This window comes from Gambusia affinis, linkage group LG21, assembly GCF_019740435.1.
Source record: "Gambusia affinis linkage group LG21, SWU_Gaff_1.0, whole genome shotgun sequence".
NCBI classification, from domain to species: domain Eukaryota; kingdom Metazoa; phylum Chordata; class Actinopteri; order Cyprinodontiformes; family Poeciliidae; genus Gambusia; species Gambusia affinis.
Window position 1 is genome coordinate 17,071,528 of NC_057888.1, and position 17,670 is coordinate 17,089,197.

General features: G+C 40.2%; 1 protein-coding gene across 2 annotated transcripts in view; it reads right to left on the reverse strand.

Annotated features, from left to right (window-relative positions):
• ntng1a (netrin g1a) overlaps positions 1-17,456 on the reverse strand; it is a 321,235-nt gene extending 303,779 nt beyond the window's left edge. Inside the window, exons 1-2 of one of the 2 annotated variants that reach the window (XM_044104584.1) lie at positions 17,281-17,456; positions 16,593-16,717 (exon numbers count right to left, since the gene is read on the reverse strand). The gene's annotated coding sequence lies outside the window, so the exon portion shown is untranslated. The remainder of the gene's footprint in view (positions 1-16,592; positions 16,718-17,280) is intronic. The other variant, XM_044104587.1, reaches the window with a different exon arrangement.
• Between the last annotated feature and the right edge of the window lie 214 nt (positions 17,457-17,670).

Consider the following 17,670-nt stretch of genomic DNA (forward strand, 5'->3'; position numbering starts at 1 on the left):
AATTATATTCATTTAAGAAAAAATGTTATGTAAAAATAAAAAAAATAAAAAATAAAAAAAAAACATTTTAATGAAGTAAAGTGGTATTTCCCTACCACATACAGAAAAAGAAAAAAAAAAAAAACAGAAGCTATTTTAGCCATTAGCTGCTGCCTGGAATGCTTGCAACGGCAGCAGTGCTCATTAAGCAGTGATATAAAGCGCAATCTCATAATGACTAAAGATCTGTTGTCTGGTAAGCACTAACAAAACGATTGATTCGCAAGCAGTGGAAGAGAGGAGGCCAAGAGGAGACGGAGAAAATTATAATGAGAGTGTGAGAGAGGGAGGGAGGCATTTAGTTGGCAGACAGTTTCCTGATTCAGCCAGGCTGGAGAGCAGGGGTAGCTGTCTTCTTCCATGTACCTCATCTATCACTGCCTATTTCTAGGAGACTCACCCGTTTCCCCCACCACCACACACACAGACGGCAGAGTGTGAGAATTCAATCTTTCCTTGCCTCGCAGTCATCTGCAGAAATGCATTTGTTCACCCTTCGCGGCAGGCCCCCAAAACCTGCCAATAATCGTCCGACGGGACTGAGGGAGCGGGGTGGGGAGAATAACTGCAGGTAACCAAGCTTTCTACATGTGATCGCTTTCCAATCTGTAATGTCGCAAAGGTAGATTAGGGACAAGTGGAAGCAGGCTTTGAGAAGCGGCGGCGCGCTTCGACAGCCGGGACCCTTTAGCACCTTGTGGCAAAACGCACGTCCTCTTAAGTGTGCAGAGGTTCAGAGTCGTGTTCATCACGAGAAAACGGCTTTTTGGTTTGCAATACAATAAACGACTTAACACCACACATGTTACTTTTCTATTACCACGGGAAAATGTGAATGTGATCTCTGTCAATAAATAAGCCAGCATTTTATTTTAATTTAATTTTAAGTGGAACATTGGTAAATATTTTTGATGTACATTTGCTTGACTTTGATGACAACATTTGACAAAATGTAATTTCTATCACTGTTTCATAGTTTTGATTAAATCTAATCTACAAATAAACTTAACTTGACTTTATTAAACATTAACTATGCAATTACATGTTTACATCCTCCCCTTTAATTTATTTTACACCTAATTTATCTATATCTACTTCTCTGAAATGTAAATCAATAATGCATTACTGCAGAAATCAGTTGTTTGCTGGCAGGGAAGCCGTCCAGGACTCAGAAGTCAGAGTTAATGGAACTTTTTAAATTGAACTTCGTTCTTCAAAAGGGGTCCAATTTCTTTGGAAATCCTGGACTTCTTAATTCAAATCTAATATCACTTAGCTAACTGCTTAGCTTGCTAGCTTTCAAGTAACTTGGGTTTTAGCATCCAAGCTAGTTGTCTAACTAGCTGACTATTTCAAAAAGTAAACTTGATAGTAAACCACATCCTTTTTCCTGTTAGTATGAAGCTACTTATGTTTTCACTTTTGATTATCTTGTTAGCATCTCAGCTAATTCCCTAATTAGCTGACTAGCTATATGAAAAAGCTAGCAAGACAATAAATCGCATCTTTTTTCTTGTTGATATGAAGCTACTTTGGATTATTTTGCTTGCGTTTTATATGTTTTGTTATTCTAAAAATATTAGATAGTCTTTGTTTTTCAATGGGCCTGTAACTAGTGATAGGAATAACATAGTAATAGTGTTAAGGAGAAGAGGAACAACAAGTTAGGAATTTGCTTAAATACATAAAGACCAAATTGAGAGTCTGATATTGGCATCCGCCCACTTGATACTATGGCAGCCTATCACTTTGCATGTTATTGTTTCCAAACCACATCTGTTTTGAAATTTTATACCATTTAAGGCTTTTTCAGAATTATAGGTTATTTAAAGAAAAAAAAAAAAAGATTTAGCAGCACAATGCCAATATTGTCTTAAACTCTGTCCAGGTATTGCATATTAAAACCATGGCTAATTCTAAGAAATTCAAATTTTAGCATGCAATTTGGCTATCTCCTTTGAGAAGACAGGCTCATCATTATCCAGACAGGCCCAAACTCCTTCAACGCGCCGCGTCTCCCAAAATAAAGACGACCTTTTCAGCGGGACTGTCTGCGTGGGGTCAGAACAAGGATCTGAACCTTTCCAACAAAACTATCTCCCTCTGGTGAATGCCAAGGCAAGTTTGCAGACTTGCACGCTCTTGCCTTTTCTGTCGCTCGCCACTCTTTTCTGGTCATTTGCATAATCCCTGTGACACTCCGATTAATAACTCCGGTGTGATTTGCATATCTGTGCCTGAAATTGAGGACAGTCGTGGATATAGTAAACACAGTCAAGCAAGCGACTGAAACGTGGGTATGACAAGTGGACAAGGAGGTGGGAGACTGTGAGCAAATGTGGAAGATTCTTACAGTAAATTCTTGCATACACACTTTCTAGCCCTCCTTCTCATTTACTTTTTTTTTTTTACAACCCTTGCACCTGTGAAATATATAGAAAATAAAAAGAGGTCCAGCAGCTCCGGGTAAAAGGATAGCAAGCTCTGATTAAACCATCCCTTGCACAGTGAAGGCAGGAAGAAGTGTTAAAGGCTTGTGTTTGCTTCAAGAGTGCCCCCTAGTGGCACTCTTGAACATTTTTCTGTCTGATTTTCCGTCAGATTATTGAACTCTGGAGATAATGTCAAATTAAACATCTATTAACACTTTTGCTACCCAGCAAAGACAGAAAAAGGGCTGTGTTAATTCAACTTTTTAAGAACAGCTATTTATTCTCCCCTTGTTTTGTCCCATGTTGGAAAAAACAAACAAACATTTATAGTACATAAAAATGCTGAATTTATAACATCTTCTTCTCAAACTAGTTGACTACTTGCAGGGTATTGGGTATTGAACCGACTTACTAAATCTGCAATCTATAAAAGTGTAATTACTGTGCAGACCTTCTGCATTTCAGGTTTTCAGTCAGATGCACACACTCTCTTGCAACAACAACATAAAAAAAAAAAAAACATCCCTGCCCATCCCCGAGAGAACGGAGTCTGGAAATGACAAGCCTGCAATGAGGTAATGGCATTCCTCCCTCCCCCACCGTCCTCCACCGGCCCTCCCACGTAATGTGGCCGAAGGCATCGCCGGCTCTCTGAAGACGTGGAGGAGTTATCTGGCCGGCTCCGGTGACAAGCCCCGCTCTAATCGGCAGGTACAGCTTTCACCGCGGCTCAGGACCCGACCGCAGAGTAGCGGCTGAATAATTGAACAGGTGCAACGTGTTGAGGCAAGTGTGGCTGCGGAAAGAGTGGGGAGGTATGACCAAAAAAAAAAAAAAAAGAAAAACATCTGCAGTGTTCTTTTCTTGAGGTAATACTCTACTGGATTCTTCTAGTATGAGGGAAAATTTCAAAGCAACGCGCTGACCCATTTGGGTTCCAGGAACATGTTCGTTTCCACTTGATTACCCAGAAGGCATCGGCTGTCAGCATCTTCCTCCTCCTTTCTTTAGCCGAGAACCCTCTGTAAAATCTGACCGCATCTCCTGTTTAAGTTTTTGTTTGCTTGCTGACCGGTTTCTCGTCAGGTTGCTAGGACGACAAATTGGGACGTCATGCCGGCATCTCGGCTCGTGCGAACGACGGCGTTCCGGTCATACCGATTTCCGATTTCACAGAAAAGATTGCCAGTGGTAAGGAGTCACGGTGCTTATAGGGTTGTGTTTTGTGTGCGTGTGTGTGTGTGTGGCCAGTTGGCTGACCTTGGGAGACCGTCCCTGAGCAAAGACAGAACAGAGCGAGGGATGGACACAGCTGTAGCAGGTAAGCAGTCTCTCAGCCACACATGGCGAGTGCCACAGCAGCAGTGAGCTGAAACTGACGAGGCCAGTCTGTGAAAGCAAAGCGGCGCTCTCTGACACACACAAAGCGTCCACCCGAGGGTGCGCCCGAGGTCTGCGTGTGCCGGCAAATTAGTTAAGGGGCTCGAAGACGAAGGGCCCAGGAGACTCAGGAAAGAGCGGGCAAACAAAAGCTCGGACTGGGGGGAAAAAAAATAAAAAATAAGAAGGTTTAAAACAGCTTAATGCAAAAAAGTGGAGCAGGCGTGCCTTTGGTGCATGTGAGTTTCACCTAAATGCTCTCTAAGGTGGGATTTAATACCCACCTTAGAGTATTAAGGTGGGTTGTAACCTTTAGCTACTTAATCTCTTAAAGGAAAACAGTACGTTCCTCCAAATCAGCTTAATTAAGTTTTGCTTTTTTCTACAGATTTTGACATTTTTCACGTTTTCTGTCAGCGTCAACGTTTAGGTTTTGCTACCAATAATCAGCTGGAGTTCTGACTGTAGGCGAGAGGTTGACAACCTCAAAAATGTATCTCATCTCCAATCGTAAGTCTTTTGACGTCTTCAACAGGCTCACCCATTATTTACCTTCACCTGTTTTCCCACCAACTCTAACTTGCTCTAATTTCCTTGCCAGGCATCACTACAGCATGATACTGCCACCACCATGTTTAAGTATGTTTTGGAAGTTTTCACATTGATGTGAACTACTAGCTTTCCGTTGTAAAGTTTTACTTCTTTCAAGTTTGCACCATCTGCCTAAATAACTTACAGGAAGCTTTGACTAGGCCTGTTTACATGTTTAAGGCACTGTCAATAGCCATTAGCAGCTCTTCTGTCAGCTGAATAGCATAGTCACATCGTTAACAGATCAATTTAGATTGACTCCAGGACATACAACACAGATCACCTCTATTTTGGCGTCATCTGAAGGAAGCAAAAAAAGGCTGAATTTAAATGCACACCACACTTTTCAGATTTTTATTTATTTATTTTTATTTTTTTTGCATTTGAAATTATATTTTCCCCTCTGTTCATCTGAAATTTGGTCATAAAGTAGCAAAATGTAAAAAAAAAAAAAAAAAAAAAAAAAAAGTGGTATTAGCAACTTTGGAGTATGGCTTTTTTGTTTCATAGATTCCTTTCTCCCGTCACTCCAAACTCAATTTTTGTTTTTGAAAAACGGAGATGAAATCTCCGACAGGTGGATTCTACTTTCTTCTACAGGTACTTCTCATGAAAGCAGTCTGCTGCGTCACACTTTATTTATGGGCGTTAGAGTGAGTGAGAGTATGGGCTGATAAAAACACGCACCTGAGTTTTCAGAATTTGATTTGGGAAAAAAACTAAAAATAAAAATGAGAACCATGCATTCTTGCATTACTACTGATATGCTGCCAATTTTTCAATCAACTTCACAATTACCCACTGCACTGCTTGGTCTATCCTATATAATGCAATAAAACACATTCAGGTTTGAAGCTGTAATACGAGAAACAATCAGGACTGAAACTCAACATCACCACTTGATGTCTTCCTTAAATGCCGTGGATCAACGTTTGCAGTAAAAATCCAGACCAGAACTCTGCTGATGCAAAGCAGCGGCTTCATAATTTGAATATATCCCTACTTGATGTCCCTTTGAACAAACACCAGCTCCTCATTACTGCCCGTTTTGCTATGCTGGAGATTTTCAAAGCGGCCGCGCAATTGGCTCTGAACACCCCGAAAGAGGCAGAGCGGGGGAAACGCTTTCGTGGATCTTAATGATTACATTCTCCCCCTGGGAGGTTGGGATGGGGAGGTGCTCCTTAGAACCATCTTACAGTCTGCCTAGGATGATAAATGCTCAGACTAAGCCCTTTCCTCCCACTTACCACATGCGGTCAGTGCTTAAAAATAACCATTAAAATGTTAAGGATGCTTTAGCTGCTGAAAGAGGAGATAACAGGTGAAAAAAAAAACTGGTAATGTGGAAAAATTTAGCAGTTTTTCCTTGTAATATTTTCTCATATTGACAAAAAAATATTACAGATAAAATAATAACATGCAAGTCTATACAGTATCCTTTACTAACTTCTGTAAGCAATGTGAAAAGTTGTGCAGAGCTGGAATGAGATTCAATGTCCCTGCAAACCAATCGTCATCGTCTTCTTCTTCTTCTTCTTCCCCTTCTAAAAGTTTGACGGTGCCAATCAATCAGATTGGCTATTATGGCAGAATGATGTGTGTTTTCTCCCAAGAATGCCCATCAAAGGAAGCATTGTGGCTGAGACCTCCTCTGGACCCACAAAGGTGTCAGGGTAAGCGGGGGTTGTCAGAGGCCTGTCACTGCCGGGCGGTTTGAAAGCATGAAAAATACCCTCTCTGGGGAGCGAGAAAGGACGAGCGCTGAGAAGACGCCGAGTGTGTCGCTCTGTGTGTGTGTGCCTGTTGCATCAACCCTTGTCAATCCTCCTGACGATTTGGTTTTCCATCCTGGCAGCGGAGGCTTTTCACCTTCTGGGGGCGACGGCTATATTACGGAGTCTGACAAGCACGACTAAGGAGAGCCGATCAAAATGTTTGCCTAATTGAATGCTGACAGTTTTCAGTTCGATTACGCTCGGTGCTATGTGGAGCTGCGTACAGGCTGGGGGAGTTTTATCAAAAAGTCACTCTGGCACACCGAGGTTCCTGATTTAAAGTCGCCTATTTGTGACAGGAGCACACATTTAGCACCACTGACAGCGATGTGTGCCTTAAAGACTTTATCTACTGAGCTTTGCTCAAAATGCCTTGTTGCTGAAAGGTGCTATACAAATGAAATTATTCTGATTGATTGATTGAAAGCTGTTCAAAGAGGAATTAGCATTTTCTTTAGCTTTGATCCTCAAAGTCCACAAGAATCCTTAACCAGACGCTGTTGTTGACTTTCGGTGTTTGAAAGGAAACAACATAACATATTTGAGTAGAGATGGACAATGTGGCTGAAAAACTTATCACGATACAAGATTTTCATATCAATACTGATCTATGAATAATTATGGATTCGTGTTTTGTTTTAAATATCTGAAATACTGTTTTCTCTTCATGGCAGTTTTTTTTTTTTTGGGGGGGTTGAGAAGTTGTCCAAGTTACTGAACAGGTTGTTGCTAGGTAACCAAAGAGCAAGTGAGTCACTAGGTTGCTAGGAGTTTTAGTTGAAGCCACTCCACTAGCTTAGATAGCCATGAGATGTTGAGCAGCTGAAGTCTTTCCTCCACTCACATCTCCCAGAATGCTGTGCGGTTCTGGACCGGAGTTCAGTGAATCTTTTATATATTAAGCACTAAATATTCTATCAGATGTATTATCACAATATATATTACTGATTTATTGTCCAGCCCCATATTTGAAGGAACAAAATTTTTTCATTTATTTATTTTTTTTGCCAGCGTTGTACCAGATGAGTAATAAGGTAGTACAGGAATCTTTCCTTCTAGTCTAAAATAAAAACCAAAGGAAAGCTTTTTAACATTCTCCCTCTACGATCCCATGTGATTGTTTTATTTTCAAAATATCTTGAGCAATAGCTGCCAGGATGTACACATAAGCCTGGAAGAACATCTGAATTTGATCTACTTGAACTCCAATGTTTTAATATAAAGTTATGAAGACAGCCGGAATCTTTTTTTTGTTTTTTTTTCCCCTGTAAGTTGAATCTTGTCACTTGAAGAGAAGAGTATTTTTAGCAGAGGTTGTCTGTAGAGTGACTCTGTGATGTTTATAGACATAAAGTGTAAAAGATAATTCTGTTCATTTTCTTCCCCACTGTTACTGTTACTTACTGCCGCTGTCAGATGCACGAACGAGGCCAAAAGCAAACCTCACAAGCAATCTGCAACACGGCACTGAAGGCCAAGGTAAAGAGCCCAGCTGTTACGAGTTTTTTCCTTTCTTTCCTATTGCACTGGAATAACTGTGATTGTTGGTGAAGTTTGTACAAGGTGTAAGAAGTCTCATCACCCGAGTCAGAACAGTCTACTTTGTAATAGCAGTGCTAGTGGGATAAAACAAAAAACATTACATTTCAGATTACCTTAAATAATATGTCAGCAATCAAAACTATGATAAAATAAACCATTTTGATAATTCTGAGACATTATCGCCCCAGCTGCATACGGCTCTGGAAAAATTTAATAGATCACTACACTGAACCCCATTGAACACTCATAGTTATTCCACAAAATATCGATTTCTGAACTCTTCCCAAGTTAAAATATTAGTACTTTTGTTTCAAAATGAATATAAACTTGTTTTCTTTGCATTCTTTGAGGTCTGAAAGCACTGCATCTTTTTGTTATTTTGACCGTTTCTCATTTTCTGCAAATATAAAACTTCTGCTTGAGACATGTCAGTAGTTCATAGACTAAAAGAACAATGTTCATTTTACTGAAACGTATACCTATAAAAAGTAAATTTCTGAGAAACTGATCATTTTAACTGGTCTTTTAATTTTTTACGAAGCTGTATTAAAAGGTTTCTTGCTACTAGAGACAGGTTCTACATCAACAATAGCTTAAAACAGGTGTTTTTTTTGTTTGTTTTTTTAAAAAAGCACTGTTTTATGATGCAAAAACGTAGACTCAATTTTTCCGCTCAATTAAAAAAAGTGATGATTTGTCAAAAGGATTTGTCACCGAGTTTGGAAAGACAATAGATGACTTCAAGAATTTGGATTGTCTGGAACAACTTAAAACGACTTATTCCCCGATACGTTCTTGTTGAATTACCCAGTAAAATAAGAATTAACTATAACATTGTATATTATGCAAAACAAATTACTTACTTTAAAAACATACAAAACTAGCTAAATTGCTTTATAATTAAAATTAAATTGCGAAGTAAATCTGTAAATAAGAAAATTAAGAATTTTAATCATGACAAGCGGTAATAAATATGACCAAACAATTTTCCACAGAGGCAACAGAGCCGGTTTCTCCTTGATTTCAGCTGGTGCAAAAGGTCTGTAGCTTTCTCTGAACCCAACTTATGTTATAATGTCATTACTTCATCAAACACTTACATTCAATTCATTCCTTCATATGCATGAATTCTCCCCTGGCAGCCATTCGGGGGCGCCGCAGCACCTGCTCATAAAATTTCCCGCCTATTTTCTAAATTCAGAAGAAGACAAGAACGACAACTATTTCCAAGTGGTTTCATTGTTGTGTAATCCGTCCATCCATTTATCTGGTCAGTTTTATAGTAATTAACTCAAATGTGTCAGTTAACCTATCAGAGGTTTCCAAAGCCATGACATCATAATTTGAGCTTTCGCTCATTGTTTAAAGAAATGCCAATCATTCTCTGTGTAAACATCTGAATTCGGATGTAAATCTAAAAAGTAAATCTAAAAAAAAAAAAAAAATGTTCTTGCAAAGCTTTGTGGTATTTAGAAAATAGAAATAATTTTAGAATGTATACGTACTTATGTACAGAGGGATACACACACGGTTGTGCGGCTATCTATGTGGGGACTTTTCATTGACTTCCATTCATTTCTATAGCTTAACCCTAACCTTATCGTAACCATATCCATTACATACCTAACCCTAACCAGAACTCAATTCACACTTTACTCCCAAATCTATCCCCTGACCCAAAAACAAAGTTTCCCCTTGTGGGGACCAGATTACAGTCCCCACAAGGAGCAGTGGGTCCCCACAACGTGGTATGTGTCAGGGAAATGGTCCCCACACACACACACACACACACACACACGCACACACACAATACCTTCAAAAACAAAATCCTCTTCTGCAAGTCAAGAGGGTTATCTGTTCTGTGCTTTCAGGGTTTGATAAAAGACCACAGGAATGGACTACGATTTTCAGTCACCACATGGGGGATCGGCTTGACTCCAGTTAGAATTCATTTAGTCAGATGGCCCCAGTGGATTATCCCCAGTTTTCAAAGGCATACAATTCCGACGAGTCATTTCTGTACATACAACGCTCCAGCCTCACTGAGAACCACACACCGAGATCAAGGCCTGAAAGCCTCACCCCTGCACAGTGCTCGTTTCTTTTTTTTTTTTTTCCCCCACACATGAACAAACATGCCCAATCGATTGGATATGCCAATAATTACTAAAAGTATAACTGGTCTCAGTGTGCTGCTCAGTCACGAGCCTCACAGAAATCTCCCTGTTTTCCTTGATCAGTCCAGAGCAGCTTCAAAATTACTATAATAAAGGGACTATGCTATGTAAAATCAACCTTTTTGACATAATGTCATATTCCCATTCCCTCATTAAAAACAAATTCGAGTGTTAATTCTTTCATGCATGTTTGAGAAATCTTTTAATCTTCCGTGTCAACGATTCAGCTGTGTAAAACGCCTGGGTGGACCTAGCCCCACCTTTGAGGTGCAGTTTTCAAGCTTCGGAGCCTTCGCCTCACAAAGCACCACCTCCCCACTTGACTGCCCCCATTCAGCTCCTTCAGACTAGCCAGCAGCAATTAGTAAACACCAGGTGAAACTGTCTGTCTGCTGAGCTCATTATATGAGCTACTTCTCACTACATCGCTGGTAAAAAACCTTGTTAAAGAGTTAATTAAGACGCAATGTTGCAATGACTTTCTGCAGGAGGAGATTCAAAAAGAACAGGAGTTTTAAAACGACAAAGGCCCAATTTTGATGCATTAAATTACAAAATAAAAGCTATTTGAAGTTGTATTTTAGATATACAGCATTTTTATAACAACTGAAGTTAACATAGTCACTTGATTGTGGTATAAAATGGCCCATTGTGCCTTGAAAAACACAGAATACTTCCCCTTTAAGAATTACTTTTACAAACTAGTACTCTGAAATACCCATATGTATTTTAAACTTTTTTATATATTCCCCTAACTTGTCTGCTTTGTTCCTTCATATTCATGATGTTGTTTGCTTATGTTTGGTAAAAAAAATAAAAAATAAATTATACATAAAAGACAAGATTTACTAATTACATGCACTCCAAAGGCAACTGGTTGCATGGGGCTATAATTAGGAGTATAAGAATAAAGGGAAATGAATACAGACTCACAATGAACACTTTTAGATTTGTTTTTGCCATTTAACATATTCTTTTTCACTACTTTTATGTAAAATTTCAATGAAATATGCTGTAGTTTTTGTCTGCAAAGTGACAAAATTTCAAAACATTTAAGCAATAAGAATACTTTCCCAACGCGCAGTGGGCTAAAAGTGTAAACGATGTAGGTGTCCAGGAAACTAATAAACAGATATTCGTCAATAGTTTGTGTTTTCTTTCTACGTGTGAAGAACATTTTTCCTTTCTCTCTACAGGCTGAGGCAGCTGCACTAATGAAAGCCACAGTCCAGCTGAAACAGGGGAGCTTTAGTGTTGTATAAAAGTGGACTCTGCAGAAAAGTGTATTTACCTTTCAGCATTTTCTAAATAAATGGCAATTTCCTTCAAAGAGGCTGGACGTACCGGCTTGTGATTCAGCCAAACATGACTCCACTTGACCCGTCCTAAACTTAAATGACATCTGACAGCTGGCTGGCAGACAGACTTCACTAAAGAGTATGCTTTTTCTGTGCCCCCCCGGCAAATAACAGAGGGCCAACAAACGACAGCAGACAGCTTGCGGCATCCCTTGCGTCCACGTGTGCCTCCGCCCGGTGTTAGTTGCGTTCGGCTCCCGAAATAACAAAAACGACTCGGTCTTTGGGTTTCCGTGAAAGCTCAAAGGGAGCGTGTCCACATGAGACCTTTCATTAAAGTATTAAATCGGTGACCTGACTCCTGTTAATGAGCATTAGCGGAGAATTTCCAAACCCGCACAAAGCTAATTAGCGAGTGTTGTCTGGCTGTCTATCAAAACCGAGACAATAGAGCAGAATTACAAAGAGCTGCCATGGGAGTGAGGGAGTATCTAGACGGGATTAATGTAAACAAGTGAGAAATTGTGGATGATGAGGTTCCCGCCCTCCGGGGTACACTGTTCTAAAGAAGTGAAGTGAAAAAAAAAAACATTAAGCAGGGATAAACAACATTGTCCCTATGCGTAGCGCTACATATAGAGCGAGACACCTGTTGAATATTGAGACGAACGACCGCAGACTTCTTCTGCAAGGTCACTTCTTTTATGACCCTTCTTGGTAATTACTCTTGGTACAAGGATTAATTCCTAAGTCAACCCATAGGTTGGGATGACTCTTTTGTTATTAACTTTGCAACAGAAGGGGAAACCTTCCAGGATTAGTTCAACTCACTGATTACTTTGTAGTGTAGGAGCTGACTGCAGAATGTGCTGGTCGGTTTGCTCGCCACATTGATTTCCTTGCCAATATTGAGGTTGGGGGAAGGAAGGTTAGGGGGAGGCTTTCAAGACTTATCGCCCGGCTCTCTCGGCTGTACTCTCTGTAAATCTTATTAGAGATGGAAGCTGAAGCTCCCGGCCTGCGCGACAGTGAGATGAGCACAAGGTTAAAGGAAGACACGACTAGTACAGATGCAGAAAAAGATGATGCTAGGCCTGTCGTGGTAAATCAATCAATCGTACGATAAATTAAAACTACCGACCTCATTTTAATTATCGGCTTTATCATTTCTTCCGGCCTTTTTATCCTTCTGTAGATGACAGTGAGTGAAAAAAGGCTCAACTCCGGTGCTCTCCACTGACCCTCCCTTCCTCATATTCTCAGTGTAATGCTCAGCGCACACTACACCATCTTAGAGCTGTCGGCCGATTGTCGGCCCATTTTCAAAACTTGAGAGATCACACATTAGTCGACAGAAATCCTAGGTATAACGGTTTGATCGGTTCATCATGCCGTGTGGTGCCCAACAATGCGCACAAAATAATGGCTACAAGTCCAGTTAACTCATTTTAAAACCAGGCATTAATCAATGTTTTACTACAATCTACCTGCAATGCATGTGGCTCTAGTGTCAGTCCTGACTGAAAAAAAAAAATCATTACAACTTTAACGTTAAAGAACAGCTGAAAAGTTACCGGTTTCATCAACTGCGTAGCAATTTCGCTTCAACTCCTCCCCTCCTCATTTCAACAGTCTTTGCACAAAACTTCCCCTCAGAAAGCACGGAGGAGAATCCGCGCTTTCTGATTGGCTACCTGCCACATTCAACAGGCTGCGTTAACGCTCCCAGTCGGGAAAATCCCCTGATTTAGATCGGAGGTCGCAAGGATCTAAGAGGGAAATCACAAGCAAAAATCTTAGAACGACCAACGTTCTAAGATTGTAAGGGGAAAATGTAGGTGTGAACTAACGTGTAGTGTGATCTATTGCATCAGGTAATCGGATGTACCTATCGTCTCTATTTAAATCTGATGATTACTGAAGGGTAAAATAGTATACAAACTTCATAATCTGCACTCTCTTGGTTGAATTCAGTATTTATTTTCATGATTTTTATGTCTCCAGTATGTGGGGAAAAAACAAACAAACAACAACAACAAAAAAATCATAAAACTTACATGTTTCCAGCTCATGCAGGCTGATATAGCAGCAAGAGAACTTAATGTAGCCTTCATGGCAAGTTGCAAAATGTGACTGAATAGAATATTCACCCAGACGGTTTTACGCAAAATAATTGCGGAATTAAACAAATTTACATGAAAATGTCAAAATTCGCACAGGAACCTATTTACAGTTTAGCAAAAACAAAAAAGTTGACTCAGCGGTTGAATTACACTTTAAAGATTATCTATATGGACCACTCTCTAGAAGATGATTAGCACCAGAGCAAAAATTGCAGAAGAGCTTCATGCCACTATTAAGGTTCTTTACCAACTCAGCAGAGATGCAGGCTGATCGCCTTGATGAAACACTATACTAATGCAGAAATTCATGCAAAAGGAGCCCAGGCCAAGTACCAAGAGGATATATTGCAGAGTAACAAGACACTTTCCCCTTGGCTCTGATTTCTAAAATTCCAATGTATTTCTTATCAGCTTGCTTTCATATTGTTGGCCCCAAAAACTTTGAACATTTATGTCCTATTTACGGTTAAGTAACACAGTGAGAGTTTTGCTTACTCCAGGTTTTTGTACCCACAAATTCTCAACTACAACAAACCACTGACCACACACAAACACCGTTTTCTCAGCCCAGGTCCCTGTTGGGTGTTAGCTAATGATAGCAGCTCGTGCTAGATGGATTGCCAGGCGGTGCCTCTCTTTGGAGGTGAAGGCCAGCTTAGCCATATTAAAAAGGCACAACAGCATCAGGGCCCGCGTCTGTTTGGCATGCCGCTCGGCCTCTCCGCGTTAGTCACACAGAACCGCCCGGGGAATACTTTCGAACTCTACTGATCACCAGCCCGCTACTCCTGGCCCTGAGAAATCAACCGCCAGGATTTATAGATTTCCCTCAGATTGGCTGTCCCGCATTCGTACCCCCATAAATACTTTTACAGCTCCTGTAATGCTACTGTTGGGAATAAACAAGGTTACGGCGGACAAGATGAGGCGGAGATTTAGCTGGCAACTCGGATAGCGTGGGGCAGAGAGATGAGAAACGAGTGGCGGCGCCGGAAACGTGAAGGGAGGGACCAGCATTGGCGATGAGCATTTTGTACCTTTGCGGGTCTATTTTTAAACGTACCTACATAATGTTTCCAGTGGAAAAAAATTCTACATGCCTTCGATGACGAGACTTCGTCCGAGCTCAGGTCTGGCGGCAGGATTCGGTTTTCTGTCACGCTGCAAATGAATAAATCCAGCATATCCAGATTAACAAATGAAATCCACAATCAGGACGAGTAAACAAACATTTTGGTTTAAGCAGAGCTGGTGACCTTGGGCGTAGTTTTTAAAAGACATTACAGATTAATTATTCAGCCGCATTACTTTAGTTCGGCTTTAAATCCTACTCATTCGGACAACTTCATGAAACTTGCAAGATTTAAAAGCATAAAATATGCATGATCAAGCCATCACTCCCTCCATAATGAATAAGCATACATTAGAGTTGACACAGTCACTCTCCGCCAGACTTGTACGGCCGTCCACATGAGCAGACTTTAGAGTTGACTAAGCAGTGCATGTCATCCCCACTATTTGCACCTATGAAGTCAGCAGAGGAGGCATAGTTAAGTCGCTCCCAGCGGGGAGGAAAATTCAATGGTTCACATCAATTGTTTAGAAGGTTTCCAGTTCAGAAAGAGGTCATCAAGGGGTACAAATCGACTACGTCAGAGAGAGCTGAGGCGTTTTCCAGGATCCGGTATGTTTTGACAGACATTTTGCTCCATATTTCTTATTTAATCAAATTCATTGGGGGGAAACAAGAGCTGCGGTTTCGGAAAATAGCAGCAGGTGAAACAAGAAGCCACTTCGAATGCTGTTAAAAGTCTCACCACCAGCAAATGTCGTGTCTTGCCTGTCAATATTGCTCAGGACTCAAACATGATAAAAGTTTTGTTCAGACTCAAGATTCCTTAGAGAGCGACTTACTTGTTTGTTTAGAGCTGAACACTGACCTTGTGGTCTTTTTTTTTTTTTTTATAATGTATGTTTGCAGTAATAGAGTCCAAAGGGTCTGGAGGTTTTACAACATTTACTTAGCATTTTATGTGGGCGTAAACTGTGATGGACTGGCAACACCTAACCCGATCTCTCCCGTTGTCTCATGGATATAGACGCCATCTTCACCGGCCACTTAACCCTTTTAGGAATTAGTTAGGCAACACACTGGTAAATGGATAGAAATGTAACACAGATGAAACTTTAAGGCACACAGCTAAAATCCTTTAGTCAAAGATAAAAAGTTGATAGTAGAAAATGCAAAAGGAAGAAAATGACATCCAATGGGAATAAAATAAGATTAAATAAAAAGGTGCATCATCATTTCTACAACCTTTCTTTTGTGACTCACTACAATTGTGTGGCCCATGATTACAACTAGAAAATACATAATGATATAAAAAAAAAATGTCAAAGAATCATGTAGGAGGCAAATGAGAACACAACAATCACCCAGCACTAATGTAGTGATTCCCAAAAGGGAACTTACTTTCCTTTTGGGTAATTTTTGAATCAATGAGTTATCCTCTATACCGCATAACAACATTTTAAAAACAAAACAATTCAATCAATTCCCATTTATCCAGTCGGGATGTCCCACGTTCTTCAGTTCTGGGGATGACTTGGGTTTGTTGACCTTTATTTCATTATTTTCTTTGTATAAGACAATCTTACTTATATTAAAACCCTTTAAATTAGTTGTGGTGTGCTGTGCTGTGACAAAATGCCCTGCTAAAGTGATTAAGGGAGTGCTTTTAAAAAATATATATGTCAGCAGTGAAATTGCAAAACCTATAAAGTTATTTCTTAAAATCTTCATTTCCCAGAAGAACCCTCCCCATGGCTTGAGAAAGACATAATAGGAGTCTTCAGGGGTATCATGAGAAGACATCTGGCCTGAGGCTTGTTGATGTCTCCAGTTTAGTAAACATGTCACTCAGCTTTCATCAAAAAAAAAAAAAAAAAAAGTAAGCAATATGAAAACTGAAGGCTGATATTTATAAAAGACCTGAACTAGTATGTAAAAGTGAGCATATGTATTCAGCAGTCCCAACAGCTAAAGTCCGCCTGGCTAACAGACTGCACACCTGGTTGAATCCGAAATACGAAACACATCATCATAATATTACTCCTGGGTGAGTCGCGGTATCAAGCTGAAATGAAGCCCGTGCAAAAGCCAAGGCAAGCGCATACATCTTTATCTGCGTCCACTTACAAAAGGTTATCTTTCATATTGCTCAAACGCTACCTGATAAATGTCCTGGTAACTCTCAATATTTCCACGGCGGGTGGCACATTTGTCATCGTTGGGATGGCGGGCAAAGTAGGGCACAGATGGGAACCTCTCCCCTGACGGTGGCGTTGAAGAATGAGCTGCGGGTCGAAGCAGACGAGCACATGTGATTGATAAGGCTGAGACTGTCTGGGTTTGAACCAGAGGCGGGCTGAGCCCACAGCCGTGGCTGGGACCTAATGAACTGCACTGAATGAGACATTAAAAATAAATGAAAAAATAAAGTTACACAAAACTGTTCCGTACTTTGATTTTTTTTTTTTTTTTTTAGTTCTTATAGGCCTCGTTTTAAAATTGTTTTTCTATTTTAAATCAAACAACTCCTTTTATGTCAACAAATGATTGGTAAAATTTAAAACACAGTTGCCTACTTCCATCCATCCATCCATTTTCTAACACCCTTGTCCCAAGTGGGGTCGGGATAGTTGCCCACTTTGTGACGTCAACTAGCAATTAAAGAAATTAATTATTCCTAAATTGAGTTTCTCATACCAACTGTAAATATATTATCAAATATATAGCTTTAACATTTATTGTCGGCTCATGTCTAGTTTCTTTTAAAGGGGCAGTGTTACATAAAGTCAACTTTTCTTTCTTTCTTTCTTTTACAACAGGTTATGTTATTCCCATATCAAAAACATACCTGGAGTGCAGCTTTGATTGTTTATGCATGTTCCGGCAACCATTCAGCGGTGCAACCCCCCGAAAAAACAGCCTCTGTAAACTGAGGGCCGCTTTCAGATGCAGTTCGTCCTCGGAGCTTCCGCCTCACTAGTAGCCCTTTCTACTCACCAGCAGCAATTAGCAAACACCTGGTGGAACGGCGCATCTGCCAAGCTCATTGTATGACGTCGTGAAACTCGTATCTGATTTGTGAAACTTCAATAAAAACTGATTTTACCACTTTTTTTTTTGCATCAGGATCATACTAGAACTGCTCTAACTCCAAAACTACACCTAGCCACTTCAAACCAGCACTGGATTATTCTGCGCTAATAGCAGAATATTTATAACCATGTTTTGGGATTTGTGA